The sequence below is a fragment of the Chrysochloris asiatica genome, unplaced genomic scaffold (assembly GCF_000296735.1).
Source record: "Chrysochloris asiatica unplaced genomic scaffold, ChrAsi1.0 scaffold00050, whole genome shotgun sequence".
Taxonomy (NCBI): Eukaryota; Metazoa; Chordata; class Mammalia; order Afrosoricida; family Chrysochloridae; genus Chrysochloris; species Chrysochloris asiatica.
This window is the reverse complement of record NW_006408568.1, coordinates 4,402,695-4,415,963: the sequence shown is the minus strand read 5'-3', so window position 1 is coordinate 4,415,963 and position 13,269 is coordinate 4,402,695. Positions and strand designations below refer to the sequence as shown.

Below are 13,269 nucleotides of genomic sequence, written 5' to 3'. Positions count from 1 at the left end.
GTTGCTGAAGTAAACAAGTGGCAAATGAACAGCCTATTTTAACATGCTTCTTGTCGTTGTTATTGTCGTTAGGTACCATCAAGTTGGCTCTGACTCATAGTAACCCTCCATTCAAATACACTGCTCAGTTTGGCACCATCCTCGCAGTTGTTGCTGTTTGAGCCCATTCATTGTTGCTGCCACTGTGTTAGTCCATTTCACTGAGGGTCTTCCTCTGTTTTGCTGACTCTCGACCAAACATGCTATCCTTTCCTGGGGACTGGTCCGTACTGATAACATGTTCGACTTATGGCCATCCTTCCATCTAAGGAGCATTCTGGGTGTACTTCTTTCAAGACAGACTTTTTGTTCTTTTGGCAGTTTATGATGTATTCATTCTTTTCCAACACCATAATACAAATGTATCCATTCCCCTTCAGTCTTCTTTATTCATTGTCCAGCATTTGTATGCACATACAGTGACTGAAAATACCATGGCTTGGGTGAGGAGTGTGTTAGTCCTCAAAATGACATCTTTGCTTTTGAACATTTTCAAGACATCTTCTGCAACAGATTTGCCCAATATGTCATTTGATTTTCTACTCCTGCTTCCAGAAACATTTATCATCGATCCAAGTAAAATGAAATCCTTTACATGCCTACCCCTAGGGAGCCAGGGGAGTAAAATGAATCCTTTTTAGAATTTTTCTCTACTTGCTCATCATACAATCATACCATCTGGGAAGCTGGCTAGCTGGCTGCGTGGGTGGCACAAATTGCAGAAACCATGAGGCTGTTTAGAGTAGTGGTTAGGAGCCTAGACGTTGGCTTTGGCTTTAAGCAGACTTTGGTTCAAGACTTGTGTCAGTTATTGGCTGTGAGATTTGTCTGAATGTCTAAATCCTGCCTAGCCTCAACATCATCCTTTACAAAACGGGGACTGTGAAAACAAATTCATCATAGAGTTGTGAGAACTGAATAAAGTCCTTGAAAAAAACCCCAACATACTGTCTGGGAGATGTAAGTGCTAGTAAATGTTGGTCCTTATCATCAACACTGGATTTCCCAAATTCCTTTAGGACAGACGTGAGACAGTCTGTTCATAAAGTAATTTACAGAAGCACTTACAACTTCTTTTTTAAAGAAACCCATACATAGGGTTAAGGAGCTCTGGTAGCGTAGTGGTTATGAATTGGGCTGCGAACTACAAGGTCAGCAATTCAAAACTACCAGCTGTTCCGTGGGAGAAAGATGATGCTCTCTGCTCCCGTAAAGATTTACAGCCTTGGAAAACCTGTACAGGGTTGCTAAGAGTCGGAACCGACTCCATGGCACATAACAACAACATACATAGGGTTGCTATGAGTCAGAACCGATTCAACAGCATTTAACAACAATAACACTCAGGGTCTTTGGGTGGTGCAAATGCTTGGCAGTTTGAACATACCCAGCAGGGCCATGAAAGGAAGACGGGGCAATCTGATTCCATAAAGATTACAGCCAAGAAAACAGTTCTTGGAGCAATTCTTCTCTGTAACACACAGGGTCACCATGAGTTGGAACCGATTCAACAGCAATGCATTTGGTTGCATCTTGTACCTTCTTAACTTTTCTGGTTGGGATCAGAAAAAAGGTATGGCCTGAGATTCTAGAAAGCCTCTGCTCAATGTTCATCCTGCACTGTGTCCTACCTAGGGGTCATCATTCTCCTCTGGCTGAGACTGTCATGGTTAATTGTCACCATGAACCCCCTCCTTCTGCAGAGATGGTGAACACTCTGGCATTGTTTCTTCCAATCAGTGGCTTCTCTCTGGCCTGTGATTGGTACCCCCGAGATTCCATTGCAATCCAGGCATCCCAGCTATGTCAGCGTGACTCAAGTTGTATGTGTCTGACATCTGCATGGCCCCATAGAAGGCTGGTTACAGCCAAAGGTTATTTGGAACACTGATGAATGTTTGAAGGCTGTCAGGTTATCTTTCTGGGGTTAGGCCATTAAAGTGGCATCTGAAGCTTTGTGGAACAAATGCAATCAACTTCAAGTTGAAATTCATGAGGCTGGATGTATACACAGAGGATTTTTGCATAAGTAGACACATTGGCAGTTAAATTAGGAGGATTTTCAAAACTGTGGATTTTCTTCCACAAGGGCTTCTCACTTGAACTCACAGCAGAAACAACCACTAAAAGTGAAGCATGGAAACGGAGTAACAGATTCCATACAGCCTGGGGTTTCTAGGAATCTATGAAAAACATGGATGCATCTAGCTGGCTCATACCACACCAATCAAACAATTGCTCCAGCATTAAATCCTCTACCCGACCATCACCCTGAAAGAACGTTTCCTTTGCAAGCACACCAAAATCCTTCCTGGGTCCAGACCTATGACATTTCTCTCCATTCACTCCCACCCCTATATGACTGATGCTCCCACCACACCAGACAATTCTTGGTCCTCTGAGCACAAAGAGCACTTTTCCACCTCTGTTCCTACGCTTTGTTACCTCTGCCCAGATCATCCTTCCTTTCTACCTCTGCACAACATTCTTCCAGCCAAACGATCCAACTTGAGTCCAACACAAAGTATACATATTGCCAGGCGATGATACAAAGATAAGCAGATCAAGGTGTTCCAGTCCTTCAGGTAGCCTTCTCAGTCATCCCCCCAACAGAACTCCTCAACCTTGCACTTCCTGTACTCCCATAGCTTGTTGACCCATATTTTCCTGTGTCTTACTATTAACATGAAAGCTACATGTGTATGTGTTACTTCCTTATAAGGTTGTTGAAGATTGTTGTTGTTGTTAAGTGCCATTGAGTCGGTTCCGACCCATAGCGACCCTGAATAGGGTTTCCGAGGAGCAGCTGGTAAGCTTGAACCGCGGACCTTGCAGTTCAAACGGCTTTGCAGTCTGGCGCATTAACCCACAGTGCCACACCAGGACTCCTTGTTGACAATAGAGACCTCAATATGTTCATTTCTTTCTTGGGTCAGAAAACATCAGTTTTTCACTTCCCACTGACATCCACACCTACAAATATACATGCATGTGCAAAGATGCATGATAGAAAATTATTTATAAAAGCAAAAAAACACCCTTATGGCTCTCTGAACAGCACCTTGGCGGTCGGCAAGAACAAGCGCCTTACAAAAGGTGGCCAAAAAGGAGCCAAGAAGAAAGTGGTTGATCCATTTTCTAAGAAAGATTGGTGTGATATAAAGGCACCAGCTATGTTCAATATAAGAAATATTGGGAAAACACTAGTCACAAGGACTCAAGGAACCAAAGTTGCATCTGATGGGCTCAGGGTCATGTATTTGAAGGGAGCCTTGCTGATCTGCAGAATGATGAAGTTGTATTTAGAAAATTCAAGCTAATTACTGAGGATGTTCAGGGCAAAAACTGCTTGACCAACTTCCATGGCATGGATCTTACCCATGACAAAATGTGCTCCAATGGTCAAAAAATGGCAGACCATGATTGAAGCTCACGTTGATGTCAAGACTACAGATGGTTATTTGCTCTGCCTGTTCTGTGTTGGTTTTACTAAAAAACACAACAACCAGATTCGGAAGACATCTTATGCTCAGCACTACCAGGCCCATCAAATCCGGAAGAAAATGATGGAAATCATGACCCGAGAGGTGCAGACAAATGACTTGAAAGAAGTGGTCAATAAACTGATTCCAGACAGCATTGGAAAGGACATAGAGAAGACTTGCCAGTCTATTTACCCTCTCCATGACGTGTTTGTTAGGAAAGTAAAAGTGCTGAAGAAGCCTAAATTTGACTTGGGAAAACTCATGGAGCTTCATGGTGAAGGCAGTAGTTCTGGAAAAGCTACTGGAGATGAGACAAGTGCTAAAGTTGAACAAGCTGATGGCTATGAGCCACCAGTTCAAGAATCTGTTTAAAATTCAGACTTTTAATGGTGACAAATAAAAAAATCTTATTTGTGAAAAAAAAAGCAAAAAAACTATTGGGGAGGGGGGATACCCAAATGACAATTAATTCTGTGAAATTGTAGTACAGTTTGACTATGGAGAAACATTCTGCAGCTATAATGAATGACATAGATCTTATATTACTGGCACAGAGATCTTATATTACTGGCACAGAGAGACTTCAAGAGATTATTAACAACAACAAAAATCAAGTTACAGAACAATACTTGTATGTTTGTTGTTAACTGCCATGGAGTCGATTCTGACCCATAGCGACCCTGTATAGGGTTTCTAAGGAGCAGGTGGTGAGCTTGAACCACCGACCTTGCAGTTCAAATGACTTTGCAGTCTGGCGCATTAGCCCACAGCACCACACCAGGACTCCACCTTGCATGCTTAGCATGATCCTATTTAGTTTTTTTTGTTGTTGTTTTGTTTTTTAAATAAAAGCTACAAGTTTATTAACAACAAATTCTAACAATATCCAAGTTTCAAGCAGATCATTTTGCATCTTAAATACAAAATCACAATGTTTAGTATTAATTAATCATAAAAAAATATTAGTGGTGGTGATTCATGGGTTTTAGTCCAAAATGAAAACACAGAAAACAGTGTTTATGTTGGTGGATCAGTGTTGATTCCATATTTCTCCTTCAGAAGCTTCAACTGTTTCCTTCTTTGTGCCCATCTTTTGAAATGCCTTCTTGGCATTGTAGTACAAAACCACAAGGTATCTGTTACAAACACTGAATCCTGATAGGTGATTTCATGCGTTCTTGGCATCAAAGATGTCGTCATACACTACATAAGATGTGTCTGTAGTTTCAGATGTATTCCCCACTCTGATTTGACGAATAGGTCCATATTTTCCAAATATATCATACATTTCTTCAGCTGTGATTTTGTATGGTAAATTTCTTATACACAAAATCCGATTTACTTCAGGGGGAAGTCAAATGTTCGCCCTCTTAGCGGCTTGCATAGCCATCTTGGCTGGCTGATGAAGTTAACCGAGTAAATACTGAATCATCCCGACACGTCGGGAGCTCGGTCTGCTTCGATCACAACCTTGTTAGACCCAGAACATCAACATCCATGCTCCACCGGGAGCTCCTATTTAGGTTTTAAACTCTAATGTCCAAGAAAAACAAACAAAAAGTTAAAATCTAGAAGCTATGTCTAATATGATAGAGAAGGTTCTGGGTTATCTGAAAACACTGGGAAAGCAGTTTTTTTTTGTTTTTGTTTTTAATGAATCATATATACCTTGGACATTTTATTTGAAATTAATGTGCATTTATTATATATCTTTTACTGTTAGGCCAACCTATTTTTTACCATAGGTCTGTTGACTGTAACTCTATTATCCTTGATGTATAAACCATACCCTAACTGCATTGTCTAAGATTTCCAGTTTCATTTTCTTTAATGTGAAATGAGAACTTAAATCATGAATACAGTCATTAAGTGCATGTAGAAGCACTATCACCTACACAAGTTAAAAAACCTCTCTGAACATCTGTCAGTGTATCACTCCTTGTCTGTCAGTTTGTCCTGTTGTGATGACTTGTGTGTTGCTGTGATGCTGGAAGCTATGCGAAGGCTATTTTAAATATCGGCAGTTCCATGACTTTCAGTGGTCTTCCTCTCTGTCTTTGTATCTGTCTTAGGAAGGTTTAAGCAAAGCTTCCTGACTAAGACAGACTAGAAAGGAGAGGTGGACTAGTGAAAATCTTATGTATAGCAGCAGAACATTGTTTGATAACATGCAGGAAGAGGAGCTACACAGGCTGAAGACACTCAACATACATCTTGGGAAGGACTGCCTCCTCAAAGTGGAATGGACTTTAATGATAGGAGTGGAGCAAAGCTACAGGGAAGATCAGTTAATACAATTGTTACTCAAATTTACACACCAACCACCAAAGTCAATAATGAAGAATTCTATCTGCTCCTTCAAACTGAAATTGATCAAACCTGCCATCAAGATATACTGATAATTAGTGGTGATTGAAATTGGAAAGTTGGAAATCAAGTGGTTGGAAAATATGGCCTTGATAATAGAAATGATGCTGGATATAACATGATAGAATTTTGCAAAAATGCTTTTTTCAACAACATCAACAATGACTATACACATGGACCTCACCAGATGGGATACACAGAAATCAAATTGACTAAATTTGTGAGTGGAGAGGATGGAGAAGCTCAACATCATCAGCCAAAACAAGACTAAGGGCAGACTTTGAAACAGACCATCAATTGCTCATACCCAAGTTCAGGTTAAAGATGAAGAAAATTAAAACAAGTCCACAGGAACCAAAATATGATGACCCTGAGTACATAGAATCTGAATTTAGAGAACACCTCAAAGAACAGATTTGACATTAATGACAAAAGGAGTTGTGGGATGATATAATGCACATCATACAGAAAAAACAAAAGATTATTAAAAAGACAGACAGACAGAAAGAAAGAAAGAAAGAAAGAAGACAAAAATGGATGTCAGAAGAGACTCTGAAACTTGTTCTTTAACTTAGAACGCTAAAGCGACTGGAAGAAATGAGGACATAAAAGAGCTGAACAGAAAAATTCAAAGGGCAGCTCAAGAAGACAAAGTCAAGTATTATAAACAAAAGTACTGCAAAGACCTGGAGTTAAAAAAAACATAACGAAGAGGGAGCCTAGATCCAGAGGGAGGTCGAATCTCCACTGAGTAGTATCCAATCTCTCTAGGCGGGGCTGATGAAGGAGATGGGGATAGGTCTCTTATGGTCAATAGTGAATAATTGTTATCAGGACTGTGAGGGTTGGAAATGTAAAGGCGGACGTTTTGTATCAAAAGGAGGGGAGTGATCGACTTTGCAGTCCAGGAGCAGAGGGCCCTGGGACAATCAAGGGAGAAGAGCAGAGGGCGGGACCCTACCCAGAGAAACAGTGATGGCAGAGACAATGATGTGGAGAGATGGAGCGGCTGGGGACTCTAGACCCAGAGAGGGAGAGGGGCTGTGTGTTGACGACCAGGGGGCAGGCTTGTAGGGTATACCGTTTGGTTGGTTGATGATGCATGGAGGAGATTGTAACCATGGCAATGAAACGATATATAATAGGATGAATGTAAAGCTAATGTTGTCCCATGTAAACTATCACATAATTCACAATAAAACATTTAAAACAACAACAAAAAGGAAAGAACATACTCAGCATTTCTCAAACTGAAAGAAATAAAGAAAAAAATTCAAGCCTCAACTTGATATATTGAAGGATTCATTGGGCAAAATATTGAATGAGACAAGAAGCATCAAAAGAAGAGGGAGGCGTACACCGAGTCACTGTACCACAAAGAAATGGTCACTGTTCATTCCATTTCAAGAGAGATCATCTGATCAAGAACCAATGGCATTGGAAGCAGTCCCAGCTGCACTGAAAGCATTGGTAAAAAAGAAGACTCCAGGCACTGACGAAATACAAACTGAAATGTTTCAACAAACAGATGCACTGCTGGAGGTTCTCATTCATCTATGCCAAGAAATTTGCAAGACAGCTACCTGGCCAACTGATTGAAAGAGATTCATATTTGTGCCCATCCCAAAGAAAGGTGACTCAATAGCATGCAGAAATCATCGAACAATATTAACCATCACCTGCAAGTAAAATTTCACTGAAGATAATTAAAACACGATTAAAGCAGCACATCAACAGAGGGCTTCCAGAAATTCAAGCAGGATTCAGAAGAGGACATAATATTGTTGTTGTTAAATGCCATCAAGATGGTTCCAACTCATAGCAACCCTGTATAGAGTTTCCAGAAACGGTTGTTGAGCCTGAACCACTAACCTTGCAGTTCAAACCTACTTTACAATCCAGCGCATTATCCCACAGTGCCACCCCAGGAATCTATAAGAGGACATAGAACTAGGGATATCATTGCTAGTGTCAGATGGAACTTGTCTGAAAGCAGAAAATACCAGAAAGTTGTTAGCTTGTACTTTATTGACTATGCAAAGGCTTTCAGCTGTGAGGATTATAAAAAACTATAGATAACATTGAGAAGAATGGGTATCCCTGAACACTCAATTGTACTAATTAGGAACCTGTTCATAGACCAAGAGATAGTTGTTTGAACAAAACAAGGGGATTCTGAATGGTTTAAAATCAAGAAAGATGTGTGCCAGAGTTATGTCCTTTCACCATACTTATTCAATCTGCATGCAGAGCAAATAATCTGAGAAGCTGGATTATACGAAGAAGAATTGGCATCAGGATTGGAGGAGGACTCATTAACAATCTGCAATATGCAGATGACACAACCTTGCTTTCTCGAAGCAAAGAGGACTTGAGATACTGATTAAGATCAAAGTCTACAGCCTCAGTTCATACATACTTCTTCAGTCCAGGGCATCTCAATGTAAAGAAAACGAAAATCCTCACAAATGGACTGAAAACTAACATCATTATAAATGGAGAAAAGATTGAAGCTGTCAAAGATTTCATTTAGCTTGGATCCGCAATCAACACTCATGGAAGCAGCTGTAAAGAAACCAAAGGGTGTTTCCTTATCTGTGATTGATGTTGTTGTTTTGAAGAGCCATCGAGTCGATTCTGACTCATAGTGACCCTGTATAGGGTTTCTTAGGAGCGACTGGCAAGTTTGAATCACCAACCTCCAACTTTGCAGTTCAGTGCATATGGTGCCAATAATAGATCCTACCTAGTTTTAAAAGAAAGAAAGAAAAAGTAACTAAATGACATGTTGCATTAGGCAAACCTGCTGCAAAAGGCCTCTTTAAAGTGTTCAAGATCATAGGTGTCACTTTAAGGATTAAAGTGTGCCTGATCTAAACCATGGTATTTTTCAATGGCCACATATGCACATGAAAGTTGGACAATGGATAAAGAAGACTAGAGAAGAATCGATTCATCTTATTTATGGTGCTGGTAAAGACTATTGAAAGAACCATGGGCTGCCTGAAGAACAAACAAATCTGTCTTGGAAGAAGTCCAGCCAGAATACTCCTCAGAAGCCAGGATAGCAAGACTTTACCTCTCATACTTTGGACATGTTGCCAGAAGGGACATCATGCTTGGTAAAGTAGAGAGTTAATGAAAAAGAGGAAGACCCCCAACAAGATAGATGGATACACTGGCAACAAGAATAGGCTTAAACAATTGTGAGGCTGGTGCAAGACCAAGCAGTGTTTCGTCTTGTGCATAAGGTCGCTCTGGAGTCGCAACCAAACAACAATAAAAATGTGCCATTTCAATTCCATGTTGCTTCATTTTCTATACATTTTTTAGTTATTTTCTTAATGGCTACCATGGGAATTACAATTAACATTTTAACTTGAAATAATGTTGCTCAGATTAATACCTACTCAATTTCAGTAGTATATAAAAATAGTGCTCCAATATAGTTCTGTTCTTTTCCCTCCTTTGTGCTATTATTATCATACAAATTACATCTTTATACATTTAAGCCATCAACATAGTTTTAGAGTTATTACTTTACGCAACTGTCTTTTAAATCAGACAGTAGAAGAAAAAACTTATCCCCCAAACACACATATAAACCATCTTTTACATTCATCTATGTAGTTACCTTTGCTTTTTATTTTTTGTGTGGATCTGAGTTATTGTCTACTGTCCTGTCATTTATGCCTGGAGGCCTTCCTTTTGTATTTCATGTAGTAGATCTGCTAGTGACAGTCTCATTTTTTTTTTTTTTTAATCTAGCAATGTTTCAATTTTGTCTTTGTTTTTCAAGATAATTTTGCTGGCTATACAAGTCTTGCGTGATAGTTTTTTCATCACTTTGAATGTTATACTGCTACTTTTTGGTCTTCGTTCATGGTTTCTGATGAGAAATCAATTGTTAATCACAGGGGATCCTTTGTACACGGTAAATTGCTTTCATCTTATTGCTCTCAAAATTCTCTTCATCTTCAACTTTCAACTTTTTGACTATGGTGGTTTAGCCTTTTGAGTCTGTTAAGCTTTTTGAATGTGTAGATTAATATTTTTCATCCTATTTAGAAAGTTTTCAGCTATTATTTCTTCAAGTATTCTTTTTGCCCATTTCTCTCTCCTCCTCCTTCCTGGACTCCTATTATGCATGCTTTATTTAGTCTGTCTGATAGTGTCTCACATGTCTCTGGGGCTATGTTTCCTTTGCATTGTTTTTGCTGTCTACCTCAGATTGTATCGTTGCTCTGGTAGCATAGTGGTTACAAATCGGGCTGCTAACCTCAAGGGTGGCAGTTCGAAACTACTAGCTGTTCCACAGGAGAAAGATGAGGCTTACTGCTTCCCTAAAGATCTGCAGCCTCGGAAACCCTGTGCAGGGTCGCCATGAGTCAGAACCGACTCCACGGTACTTACCAACAACATCTCTAAGATTGGTGGTTCTTTCTTCTGCCTGCTCATTTCTGCTGTTAAGTCCTTCTAGTGAATTTTTCATTTCAGTAACTATATTTTTCAGTGTTTCGTGTTGGTTATTTTATATAATTCCTATTCCTTTATTGAAATCCCTATTTGTTGAGATATCATTCTCATATTTTAATTCCCTAGCGATCGTTTCCCATAGATCTCTGAGCATATTTATAATGGTGGTGGTGTTGATGTGCCGTGGAGTCAGTTCTGACTTATAGTGACCCTGTATAGGATTTCCGAGGCTGTAAATCTTTATGGGAGCAGAAAGCCACATCTTTCTCATGCGGACAGCTGGTAGATTGAAACTACTGACTTTGTGGTTAGCAGCTCATCTCATAATCTTACTAATGTTGTTACTATTGTTAAGGGCCATCGAGATGGTTCTGACCCACAGCAACCCTGCATAGGGTTTCTAAGAAGCGATTGGTGAGTTTGAACTCCTGACCTTGCAGTTCAAACCAATTTTGAAGTCCAATGCATTAACCCACAGCGCCACACCAGGACTACACTAATAGCTGATTTTAAATCATTCTCTCATAAGTCCAGTGTTTAGGATATCCTCAGGTACAATTGCTTCCACCACTACTCACCCCATGTATAGATCATAATTTCCTGGTTTTGTGTGCTTCATAACTTTACATTGAAAACTGAAAGTTCTAGATATCATCTTTAATGTATCAACTCTGAAAATGAGATCCTCCCACAGCCTGATTTATTGTTGCTCCTATTTGTTGTTGTTGTCAGTACTGTTTGTCTAGTGATTTTCCTGGAAAATTTTGTAAAGTCTGTATTCTTTGTCATGTACGGGCACTGAAGTCTCTACTTCATTTTCTTACTGGTTAGCAGCTAACGGCTGGACAGAGATTTCCTCAAGTGTCTTGAACCAATGTATCTACAGCCTTTTCCTGGACTGTATGTTGGAACATGCCTTCAATGCTCTGGAAGGCAGTTTAAAACTCTGCCTTAACCATCATTTCTTGCTGCAAAGAGTCTCAAGACCAGCCAGAGGTGAAAGATCAGGCCTTTCTAGAGTCTTTCCTGAGCACACAGATCTGCACCAGCACCTGGCTGTCTAGATCCCCAGGAAAATGTTGGAGCTTTCTTTTCAAAGCCCCCTGGGGACATCACATTCCCCAGTGTTTCCTTTCAAGATCTTTGGTTAGTGCTTTGTAAGCCACAACTCATATTACTGCCTCAGGTTAAACAATTGTTACTGATGGTTTTGGATTAACGCCCTGAGTATAGGACTGTTTTCAGACAATAAACTCAGATTCAGGTCAAATAAAGATAAATTTCCTCATGAACACAATTAAGTGTTTTGGAATACTCATTCTCTGCAATGCTATCCATAGCTTTATTGAAATCCCTTGCGTCGTCAATAAAACACAGTAAATATCTTTCTGGTATTTTCTGCTTTTATCAAAGATGCATCTGATGTCAGTAATGATATCCTTTATTCCTTCCACATCCTTGTCAAATCTGGTTTGAACCTTTGACAGTTCAAGGCTTGAATATTTTCTTCAGTTCTTTCAGCTAGAGAAATGCTAGCATGTTTTCCCCTTTTGGTTTTCTACCTCCAGGTCTTTGGATATTTCATTATAATGCTTGACTTTGTCTTCTCAATCTGCCCTTTGAAATTTTCTGGCCAGCTCTTTTACTTCCTCATTTCTTCTATTTGCTTTAGCATCTTTACACTGGACATCAAGTTTCAGAGTGTCTTCTGACATCTACTTTGGTCTTTTCCTTCTTTCTTGTCTTCTTAATGACTTCTTACTCTCTTTTTGTATGTATGTGCTTGATGTCATCTCACAATTCTTCTGGTCTTTGGTCTTTAGTGTCTAATGAATCAAATCTGTTCCTGAGATGATCTCTACATTTGAGTGGGATGTGTTCAAAGTCAGATGTTGGTTCTGGTGGCTCTAGAGACTGCAAGACTGCTGGTTTCCATAACTCCCATGGTTGTAAAGTTGTTGGATTTCAATGTACTGCAGACTTGTGGAAAGGGGGGTAAGAAAAGATCAAGTTAAAATGCCACAAAGCTGCGATTCTGAAATTCAGTTGTCTATCTGCAGTAAACACCCCTAAGAATGTTATAAGCCATTAGTTACTACTTCAAAGTTTCAAAGAAGTTGACTTTAATCCATATTGGCCATTTAATTCATTGCTTTTATGGAGGAGCAGATTTTCAGAGGTCCTCACTCAGCCATTCCATAAGTGCTTCTAGAAGGAAGACTTTCTAACAATTCTGGATGTCCGACAGTAAAATGGACAGTGTTTAAGCAGTTTTAGTTGAAGCAAGTAGTGTCTAAATTTCAAGTCTTGAAGACAACAATTCTAGGCATCCACACACCAGATCCTGCTTTCCTCAGCACACACTCAAAAAAAAAATTTTTTTTTAAAACCAATAACACAGAAGGGCATATGAATAAAATAAAAATATACAGGATACAAAGGCAGGGAGATTTAAAAAAAAACTAAACACACTTGCTGAAAGTCTTATTCTCCCTTTGAAAAGCAGGAAAGATTGGGAAGATGACAAAATAAAGAAAAATCCATCTGGAGACGCAAAAGTCACACACAGTAGTGATGTGGTAAAAAGCAAGCCTTCCACTTGTGAATTTTAGAATAGGGAAAATCAATTAATCTAAATGAGCAATAAAAAAAAAATCTAAAGCCATTTGAAATCAGGAAAGGTTTGCGCCAGGACTGTAACCTTTCATGATACTTATTCAGTCTCTATGTTGTTGTTGTTGTTGTTAAGTGCTGTCGAGTCGGTTCCGACACATAGCAACACTGTATAGGGTTTCTGAGGAGCAGCTGGTAAGCTTGAACCTCCGACCTTACAATTCAAATAGCTTTGCAGTCTGGCGCATTAACCCACAGCACCCAAATAATCTGAGAAGCTAGATTATAT

General features: G+C 39.6%; 2 pseudogenes; one reads left to right on the top strand and one right to left on the bottom strand.

Moving 5' to 3' along the window:
• Nucleotides 1-3,038: 3,038 nt before the first annotated feature.
• On the top strand, nt 3,039-3,896 carry LOC102819122 (annotated as a pseudogene).
• A 645-nt stretch (nt 3,897-4,541) lies between these two features.
• LOC102818757 lies at nt 4,542-4,914 on the bottom strand (annotated as a pseudogene).
• Nucleotides 4,915-13,269: the final 8,355 nt, after the last annotated feature.